The sequence below is a fragment of the Pezoporus occidentalis genome, unplaced genomic scaffold, assembly GCF_034315485.1.
Source record: "Pezoporus occidentalis ecotype Australia unplaced genomic scaffold, CSIRO_AGI_Poc_V1 ctg367, whole genome shotgun sequence".
Classification (NCBI taxonomy): domain Eukaryota; kingdom Metazoa; phylum Chordata; class Aves; order Psittaciformes; family Psittacidae; genus Pezoporus; species Pezoporus occidentalis.
In genome coordinates, this window is record NW_026915669.1 from 198,738 (window position 1) to 209,060 (window position 10,323).

Here is a 10,323-nt window from a genome sequence, read left to right on the forward strand (position 1 = left end):
CATAGAATGGTTAGGGTTGGAAGAGACCTTAATGCTCATCCAGTTCTAACACCATGCCATGAGCAGGGACACATTTCTCTAGACCAGGCTGCTCCAAGCCATGTCTAATCTGGCCTTATTTCCCTTTTTTTAACTTAAGCTCCCAATGGACTGAATATTAGTATCTGACTTTTCCAATGGGGAAACTGAAGCTGGCACCCACAACACATCTTGCCAAAGGTGACACAGTAAAGCCACACTGCTGCTGTCACATGGTGAGAAAGAAATACTCCTCCATCTGCCTCTTCAGAAAAGGTGCTGCTTCTGAACCCTGGGATCAGCATCTGCTCTTGATGGAAGAACTAAGATTCCATCCCTGGTTTTAGGAGTACAGATTATCAGTGCTCTGCAGCTCATTGTTGCTCCTGTTGCTTGCTCCAACCATAGGATTTTTAGGCAGAGTTGTCCTCTCCATGGGATCACCTACCACTTGCCAGCCTCAGCAAAGCCAAACATTAAAGCTTGAAACCGTGGACATTCAGGAACAAACCAAGTAATGAAACAGTCTGGCACCTGATTAAAAAGAAGTGATCATGCTTTCAGCATGATAGAGACGCTGATGTGGGAATTTCCATGTGAATAATGAATGTTTGGAAATGCTTGGAGCATTTCAAATGGTAAGGGCAGTGTTTCTTCCTGTGTTCAGCAAGCCAGTGGCAGTAGTTCCCAGAATTGTTTGGACTGTAGAAACAGATTTATAATTCATAACAAAGAAGAAATGTCCTTCATTGAAGCAAGAAGACACAGTGAAGTAAGAAAGTTGACTTTACTCATATTCTTTTGTTATGAAATGCTGTCATGCAAAGGTGTTCAAGGATCCTTTTTTTCTGAGCAGATAAACAGCTATTGATGGATTTATTCCATATTTGATGTAGTCTTTCAAACAAGGTTTCTTTCTTACGGCCTGTTTTGCAGGGGATTTAAGCAGATACACTCTGCAGTCTGGAATAGCACATCTAGACTGTCTGAACACATGAAATTCCTCTGCTTACCAAAAGCTGGAGTGAAAAGCTGTACTATGCGTTTCATGAGCAGCGTTTAAGAAAAAAACACATAAAGCACAAACCAAACCTCCACAAAACTCAATGCCAGATTCATGGGGTTTCAAGTTCTACTTAAGGAATCAGCAAGCAGGGTTCAGGCGTAGTTAATAACAGAATGTGTTAGATGGTGCCTAATAACACGGGATAATCCAGGAGGAAAAGAAAGGGTGAGGGATAAAGGAATGTCGTCCTAGAACAGCCAGGTACTTAGAAATAAAGCCATGAGAATTCCAAACCATGAGATTAACTCAGCTGTCACCGCCAAGCGACACCCTGGGCACAAAGCATGGGAGGCAGCAGGGATGAAGAAGAAAAGGGTATTTGAATTTTCACTGTGATGAACCACATACCTTCGTCCTGCTGGAACAGAGGCTCCCAGGAGCACACAGTCCTGATAAATCCCAGCTGGGAACTGGATTTGGATTTGGTCTGAAACTCCACTGCTCATCACAGACACAATGGGATTAATGTCATTCCTCAAAAGGAGTGGGGCCTAAAGTCACCACGATTTTCAAGAGCCTGTGAATTTTGGATGGTTAATTCTGGAGATGGTCTCAGACCAAAAGTCAGTGCCAAATGAATACTTTTGGCACTGACACAGGGCCTCCCATCTTCATTAGGAACCTGAAGAACATAAAGCGGCCTGAATTGTTAAAGCAAGTGGCCCAAGTCAAACTCTGGAGTGAAAAGCCTCCAAGTCATTTGTTGAAAGTGAAAATTTGGAAGAAACTGGCTTTCAAGACATACACAGGCACTCAACTGATTAGAAGGGCTGCTGAGCACTCAGCTTTGGTCTTCAGCTCTGACTGTATTGATTCTACATGCTTATCCTTACCTCTGGAGCACTGCAGAGCATCCTTTGCTCCTGTTGACAACCTGGCAGCACTCAGCCCCGTAGAGGATGTGTATATAAACCTCCAGAACTGCAACAGCCTGCTCTCCCTTCTGGGCAATCACATCCTGGGAAAACCCAGAACCATCTGCAATGGAATCCTGGCCCAGCTGAAGTCAATGAAGGTTTTGCCACAAGTTTGAACATGGCTGGGATCTCATGCTGTCTGCAACAGGCATCTGTTTCTGTGTCCCAAAAAGACCTCTTTAAACAAGAACAGGCTGCCCATGGTTTTCATCAGTCTCAAATATTTCCTATGTTGATTTTCTTGGCCAAGCCCCAGGTTTGCCATTGCTGTACTGTACTCTCTGCTGGCCCGCACTCCCTCCAGTGTTGTCAGATGTTGGATTTCCCCTTCCTATCCCAAGCAGCAGAGCCGTGCCACTCTGAGCCATGAGTCCCACCCCTTGCTCCTCCCCAAATACCTCTGGTTTATATTTACTCCACAAAATGCTTCAGGATCGTTTTGGGAGGAAAGACACTCCAGCAATGTAAGAGGACACCCTCCTTTGGTGGCCCTTTCCATGAGGATGTGACTGCAGCCCGGCAATTTGCTATTCCCGTCCTGTGAAATCAGAGTGCTTCAGAGGTATGAGAGGGATCAGAGACTTGGGTGTGGGGTTTCTTTTTGCCCCGTGTCCACAGCAGCAAGGGAGAAGGGCTGCCCACAAAGGTCTGCCTGAACTCTACACGGATTGCATGTGAACCGTAGTTTCCGTCCTTGCAACACCAGGGAAACCACCATGACCAAAAAGATGGCCTCAGTAAACACCAGCACTTGGCCAAGTATGGTTTATTGCAGAACTGCTGTCTCAGACAAGTCACTTGCTGTCTTTTTATCTGTCAGCTAGAAATAATTGTTGGCACATGATGCTGACTTTTGGGTCCAGAAGAACCACATTCCTCCCAAAGCCAGAGAAAAAAACAGCTAGCTGCTGACATAGCCCTTATCCACCTGGTGAAGACACTGCTTCCCCCGCTTTATGCTGAAATCCTGGGCAGAAAAGCACAGCTCAGTCTTGCTGGTGGGGCTCAGGGTCAGCCCTTCATCCCATCTGCTCTGAATCACCCACTGTGGCTTGGGGCAGGAGCTGACGGCTCCAAACCGTGAGCCACACTGGCTGAAGTCCACAAGGAAAGCTGTCAGAGTTGTGATTCATAGCCAAGCAGCACTGGGCTTTGGGGTCTAAACACCTTTCCACTCACTGCTATTACCTATCACTTTCAGGACACCAATCCCCAAAAAGGTTGATATTCCTTATGAACCTTTTTGGTCCACCAGAAAGCCATATACTCCAGAAGAGCACTGTGCTGGACAGGTAGATGGGGAAAGTGATGCACAGGGATGGACGTGCCCAGCACTGCCTCATGAATCACTGCGGAGCAGGCCAAGCACAAAGATATGTCCTAGACCAAGAATTCATTTTGCTTTTTCCATGTGTTAGCAGCTGTGTGTCCCTCTGCAGCTGCACTGTAAAGAGGAACTGGTGTCCTATGGGTGGCCATCTGAACTCTGTCCACCGGTGGCCTTTGGGGCAGAAAGAAGAGCTGGGGTCTCCAGAGCTGGGAGTGACTGGCTAATCAGAATAGTTTCACTAACACTTCTTCCACAAACCTACAACTGTTCCAATTGTTTTTCCAAAGGTTCAAAACCCAAACCAAGACTTTCATCCTGCCCTGCCATGTTCTCTCCCAAAGTTTGCATTTTCTTTCAAAAGCGTAAACTGGGAGCATGTGGTTGCCTTCCCTTTCAGAACAAACATTATTTCTTTAATAACACTCACCATGCCAATGAGATCCAGGAGAGACTCCTCACACTTCACAGCTGAAGGGCTGGGAACCCTTTTCTGAGGAGGGACTGATAACACAGGGGACACTCTTGACAAACTTCAGTCACCCCTTTTTCTTAAGAGCATCCCGAAGGATGCTGCAACGAGTCAGGTCTGTGTATTGGGCATAACAACTCTCATTTCCAGGCTGAGCAAAGGCTCTTTGCACGTCTGTCCTGTTGTCACTACCTCCTACACAGGGGCAATGTAAAGTAGGGAACAGTGGACTTCACCCACATCTCATCGTCATCACACGAAGCCTAGTAAAGACCTCTCCCATCCCCAGTTGATGCTCCTGCTCACACACAGCAATGTGAGGGCTTCACCTCATTGAGTTTGCTGCAGCCTCTCACCTGCTGATGTGCTTTTCATTTACAGCTGCCACATCAGTTTTTCCCCATATGCATTTCAGCATGGCAGGAAGGTTACTTTAATTGGGCAGTATGAGCATTGGGTCCAACCACGGGCACAGATTTGCTGGTCCCCAAAAAGTATAGGAAAAAGTGCCGATTTCTGGGGTCTGCAGCAACAGTAGGTTCCTGGCACCCTCTAATGGAAAAGTTAAGTCACTGAATCACCATCCCTTAGGTCTATGAGCCTTGGCTTTTGCATTTCTATTTTTAAACTAGTATCACAGGAATAACTTCTAGCCATGCACCATACACCTTGTGCCAGCGTGGACCCAGAGAATGTGCTGAACAAATGTCAAGGCTGCTCTGGGGAAGGAGAGGCTGCCTGGCGATTGCCCCCTAAGCCCTGGAGGCCAGCACACACAGGGATTGCTGCTTTACTTACGGAAATGCAAAGCAATAGCTGATCAGCTCCGACACTTGTGCCTTGTTTGCGAATTGAAGTGACATGCTCGTGGGCTAGTCATGTTACATTGCCTGTCCCTCCCTTTCCCCCCACCTCTCCCCCAGCCACATCAATAGGGTGGCATTTCCCAGGGTATTTTTCCAAGTTAGGCAGTCTGGAAGCACCTGAAATCTCTGCCCAGGTTAGATGTGGCTCTGGAGCTGGTTTGTAAACAGAATTCCTGCTCTGAATTATAAGAGGCTTTTAAACCTTAGCTCTTGCTAGAAAGTGACACCCATGTCCAGAGAAGTCCTGCACGCAGCCCCTTGGCAGAGCTCTCTAAAAGGTATGTCCCTGGGCGGTAGGGGATACCTGACATTTAGAGGCATGGAAAAAGCCTGGGTGGTGGCAAGCACAGCATTCCTGTGACAATCCAGCAGCCTCATACATCCAGGCGGAGGGGGATCAGTGAGATCCCTGCCCCAGGTAAAGCATTCAATTTCTGTCCATTGCTGACCTGCCAACACAGGATGCAGGGAATAAGTAGGACCCAGCCCATCAATCATGCTCTCACCCTTTACACACTATACCCAGAGATAAAAATCATTTAAATAACTGTCTATTACAGTGAAATCTGATTTCCAGGAAACATTGATCCATGCCAGTCTCAAAACTCTGGATTTACTGCAGCATGCAAGAGGTTTGCAAACATAGCAGCGCGTAAGGTGTCATTTCCCTTGGCAAAAGGCTCCCCCAAAACCAATGAAAGTGAAAGAAAAACTGACCCGAGCCTGGCAAGTGTGCCACTGCTGACACCAAGAGTTTAACATCCCAGAGCTACCTGTGCCTCTTTCGTCTCACAATTGAGAGGAAAAAGCAGGCTGCAAACTGCCATATGAAAAGCATAGAGGACCAGTATTCCCTGAGGGCTAGCTGAGACAGTCCGATGTATTTCACCCATAAGTTTAAGGCACAGCTGATCACAGACCTCTGGAAGTGGAAGCTAGTACTCGAATTCAGCAGATCTCTTCTAAAATCCCTTTAAAATCCTTTTACGTTGAGAATCCCAGTTTCCACAGCAACAAGACACACAGCTCTCTGCGGAGTTTAGGGCTATAAATAAACCCTAGGTCTATAGTTGTGATATTAGCTATGAGGGCTTTAAAAAATTGCATGTGGTAATGAAGGATCAGTGCTGAAAGGAAACAAATTTAATGAGGAAAAGATGGTTCCTAACTCGGTTTAGAGAGCAGCTTTGAACAAAGGAAAATGGACAATACACACCACCTGGAAAGATCCTGCCTTTTCTAAGGGTCCTCCTGATTTCAGTGGGATTGCTGGAAATGGTGCCTTACAATATCCATTTTGCCTGTGTTTAAACTTCATGTTTAAATGGCTGTCTTTAAAAAAATAAGGAGAAATGGCCATTAGCCATTGTTTTCGTAGCCTTGCTCTTTCTGGGGAAGCAATTAAGGCTCTAACACTGGGCCAGATTATTCAATATCCTTATGCATATTGAACCTCGCCTGCCACACCAGTGACTCCACTGGCTCTGCTCTAGAGCACGTCCCTATTTAGGAAAGGACTTGTACATGTGCTAACTTTAAACATGTATTTTAATCCTAATTGCTTTTCTGAACTGGGACCGTTGGCTGCTGCAGGACTGCCTGGAGGCGAAGATGCTATTCCATGAGATGCAGTCAGAGGGCAGGAATTTGGTCTGCTGGATCTAAAGTGCTGTCCTCACCCCCTGACTTCAGGGTACAAACAAAGACGCAATCCCGTACGGAAACATAAATATTAGCAGTGTTAAAAGCAAAGAGGAAATTAAATAACTATCACATGGCATAAAAACAAGCTTATCAGGGGAGAGAGAATACTGGTGGGTTTGAGCTTGCACAACAGATTTGTATACAGTAGTGAGGAGGAGGAGATGAGGAAGGAGAAGAAAGGAAACACAAATCAAAGAGTTATTTGGAGTTTCCTCTATTATAGACAGAAGGTCCATGTTATTCAAACAGATGTACTGCATGTCACCAGCTTTCTGGTGTTTGTTATTTTAAGGATGGTCTTAGGAAGAAAATAATTTCCACTCTGAGGCTCCTTTATATCCATTTTAGGCAGTCTGTGGAGAGAAGCCCAAAGAGTGGGGCTGTGGAGATTCCTCCAGGCTGAGCTGGTGGTAGATCCTCTGCTCTCTTCCCAGTAGGTGATTTTACTGAACCAGGGAAAGGAAATGCAGCAGCAGCTCCCCCTCAGTTGGGTCAGGTTGGGGCAGAACCCCACCATCAGCACCAAGGAGCTGCATTGCTGCTGCTTGCCAAGGGGTCAAAAGAACTGGGAGAAAAAAGATGTGTTACAAAATGGATGGACTTGGGTAAAATCCAGACAGAACTTGTATGTCTCTGTGTGTAAACAGAAAGCTGCTTTCCAGCCAACAACTCCCTGCACAGTCCTCCTGGGCTGGAGGGACATAAGGGCTCTGCAGTGAGACTGGGGTGATTTGTTTAAATGCGATCCCTTCAAGTTTAACCTGGGATCTGGGTTTTCTGTGGCCTCATCACCAGCTGGGAGGATGATGTGGATGACGGTCTGCAGTTGTGCCTCTCTGAAATAACTGGCTTTGAAATCCAGAATAAAATAGGACTGCAGACATTGCAGTCTCCCATAAGCAGAATCAGGTTTTGTTTCTCCTGAAGGTGCTGGCTTGCCCATAGTATGGAAAGCCAGAAATAAAGCATGCTATTCTGGTCACTAACATGAGTGGTCTGATGGCGAGATCAATGTAGACAGTATCGTGTTATAAACCTAAAAGCAGGACAAAGCTATCTGCTATTGAGGCAAGTCTTATACTAGGCAGCTATTACAGAGGCACATGCACCAGGTTGAGCTGATGTCTTCTTCCAACAATGCCACATCCCAAACAAAACTGTACTGTAGGAACTCTGTTGTGGGAAAGAAGGACCATAAACATTATCCTTACACAGGGAAAAAGAATTAGAAAATTAAATGCATGGCTGTAAGTTGCTCAGGGTGCAAACATTTAATTCCTGCACCTTCTGCCCTAGTGACATTTCTGGGTTGATTCATGTTTTCCAAAGGGCTTTCAAGCTTCTCTGCTCCTCTGCACCACTCAGTCTGGAGAAAAACAAAGCAAACGAAGACATATGAAAAACCTTCTCCTTCAGAGAACGCATTTGGCATAAGACACAGTGTCTGGGACTGAGAGTACGTTTCTTTTCCTGTGATTAGCTGATCATCATGCAGGACATTTCAGAAGGTAGCGCTTTTAACAGAAGACACAAAAAGTTGGAATCAATAAGCAATAGTAAAAGGCAAAAATAAAACATTGCATTTCAGAAGAGGCAGGCACCAGGCCCATTCTCTGAGGGCTCCATCCTGCTCCCACTGAAATCAAAAGGAGTTTTGGAGTTGGCTGCAGAGGGAACAGGAACAGTCCTAAAGGCACTAATTAGTACAGCTGGTTGAATAATGCATAATGAACAGTTCATTCAGCTAATTCCATCTCTTTTTCTATTCATGAATTGCCCGTGAACCAATCCCAATTTTCTCATTTTGGTTGTCATTCAGAAGTTATTTGTGGGTTTCTTCAGGAAACCATTCCTGGTGTGCAATTCCAGCATGCAACACGTAAACACCCGGAGCTTGCACGGAAGTGCTTTAAGTGTGGGGTTAGCAGGACATTATCCCTCTTGCCCAAGCTGGTATTTCTGTAACCAAGTGCAGCATGAACTTTAAATGTTGCAAAGGAACGCTGAACTTTACATTCGTGTTCAGTAAATACTTGTGCACGTTCCTTTTCTTCCTCGTGCTTTCTCCTTGCATTTTAAATGGATGTAGCTGGAATACCAACCGAAGGCAGAGAGCGAAGGGATATGATGTGAAAACACCCCAAGGAATGTCACTGGAACAGCCAAGTAAATATTTCCAGACTTTCCTTTCCAGCTGTAAAGTGATTTGGCTGTAGCAAAGAGTAAATTGACATTGTGTAATGGATGAAAGTGGAATTGGAGAGGACGACTCCACTCTGGGTTGCTGCACATCCCTCCCAGGCTGCCAGAGCAGGACTCTGTGCATGGGGCAAACATTGGCTCTGGCCCCTGTGTGGCAAGCGGCTACGTTAGCTCAAGTAAAAGGAAAGTGAAAATGACTGCAACATGCCCTTGTTTTGTAAAGAGTCACCCAAAATGTGATTTTCCTGGGGTGAGATTAAAGTAAGGAAGAGTTTCAAGCAGGAATGGAAAAGAAAGAGCTGCCCTGTGACTGGGCCAGCAGGGATGGGGAGGCTTTACAAAGACTGAGGAACCCCTGCCATTGCAACACACAGTGCTGGAGAGGCAGGGACAGGCCGAAGCATGGGTGGACATGGGAAGACAAAGAATGCTTCCTGAGTTGGACGTAAGGAATAACAGAAGGGAACTGGGGGAATCGTTCTGGGCAGCCAGGGACCGTGCATTGTCACACTGAAGCCAGCACCATGGGGAATCACACAGAGCCAGAAGGGTCTGCCTGGCTTCTGGGTCAAAGAAGGGATGTGCCAGGGTACCCAGTGGGAGGAGGAACACAGGGCAAGGGAAGTTCAGGGCTAACACACACATTGAGTTTTGAAAGGTGACAGATGAGAGGGGTAGTGATCGAGGGGCGACCTTAACTCAGGGTTAGGCAAGTCTATCCTTTGTGCCTTCAGTTGGTGAAAAACCCTGAAACATCCTTATTTAAAGACACGTCTGTGCCTGCCAGAGTCTATCGGCAGAGGGCAGTGACACTCGCACACACACACGTCCCTGCCAGCCTTTAATCCATCCTGCTTTTGCTTCTGTCACAGCAAGGACACCTTCCACCACCCTCGTCCAAACCAAACGCATTCAGTTTATTACTTGGAAGGCAAGCTACAAGCGATGCTGCAGGCCCAACATCTGGCTTCTTTTTTTAGTCTCCCTCTTCCCAAAGCCCACGTGGTGTTTTTCTATGTGTTTCAAAGCTGGGATTTGTTTGTTTTTTCAAAACCAAGAGCTCCAATTCCAGCATCTGCGAGAAACCTTACAGGAAATAACCCGTGTGCACAGAAGTAGTTGAGTGAACATGCCATAGCAATATTTATCTTTCCCTTCTGTATAAGAGTATGGACAGCACGCAATGCTATTGCTCCTGTCACTGCATCCAAGCAGAAATGAGACAAGAGAGTGCAGGGTGGAGCTGCAGGATCAGAATGCTTCACTGAGGCTGAGTGGGGAAAGGGAGTGGGAGAGGTGGACACTGAGCAGGTCAGATTTGGCGGGTTTAGGTGGCAATAGGGAGCAAGGTTTTGGCAGAGGGCAGCCAGGAAGGGTATGAGGAGACAGGCAGGGGATGATCAACAGCGGAGACTTTGCTAGAGGTGGGATAGGGCAGAGAAAACACAAGGAGGTGGCTCTGAGTAGCACAAAAGGAGCCAGAAGCTCTAGGGTGAAAGTCCACAGAGGTGCCATTCACACACACAGACAGCTGGTTCAGAAGTATGCTTTCTCTCAGCATATTTCCCCAAAGGGAGGAAAGTTGGTTTGGGGCAGAACCCACACAAGAGAAGGATGCCAATCAGTTAAACCATCCCCAGTGAGACCAAGCCAGCAGCGGGTTCATCTAGGGCTTTGCAAGTCATTTTGGTAGAAGACTTAGAATTTCCAAGCTGAATTTCTGGCAGAAGTGCTAATATTTAACCACATTT

General features: G+C 46.4%; 1 long non-coding RNA gene across 1 annotated transcript; it reads right to left on the reverse strand.

Annotated features, from left to right (window-relative positions):
- Nucleotides 1-5,201: 5,201 nt before the first annotated feature.
- LOC134170046 (uncharacterized) lies at nucleotides 5,202-7,764 on the reverse strand. The gene is made up of 2 exons (XR_009967101.1): nucleotides 7,582-7,764; nucleotides 5,202-6,935 (listed from the first exon to the last, which is right to left on the reverse strand). It is a non-coding gene; the product is annotated as an uncharacterized LOC134170046 (long non-coding RNA).
- Between the last annotated feature and the right edge of the window lie 2,559 nt (nucleotides 7,765-10,323).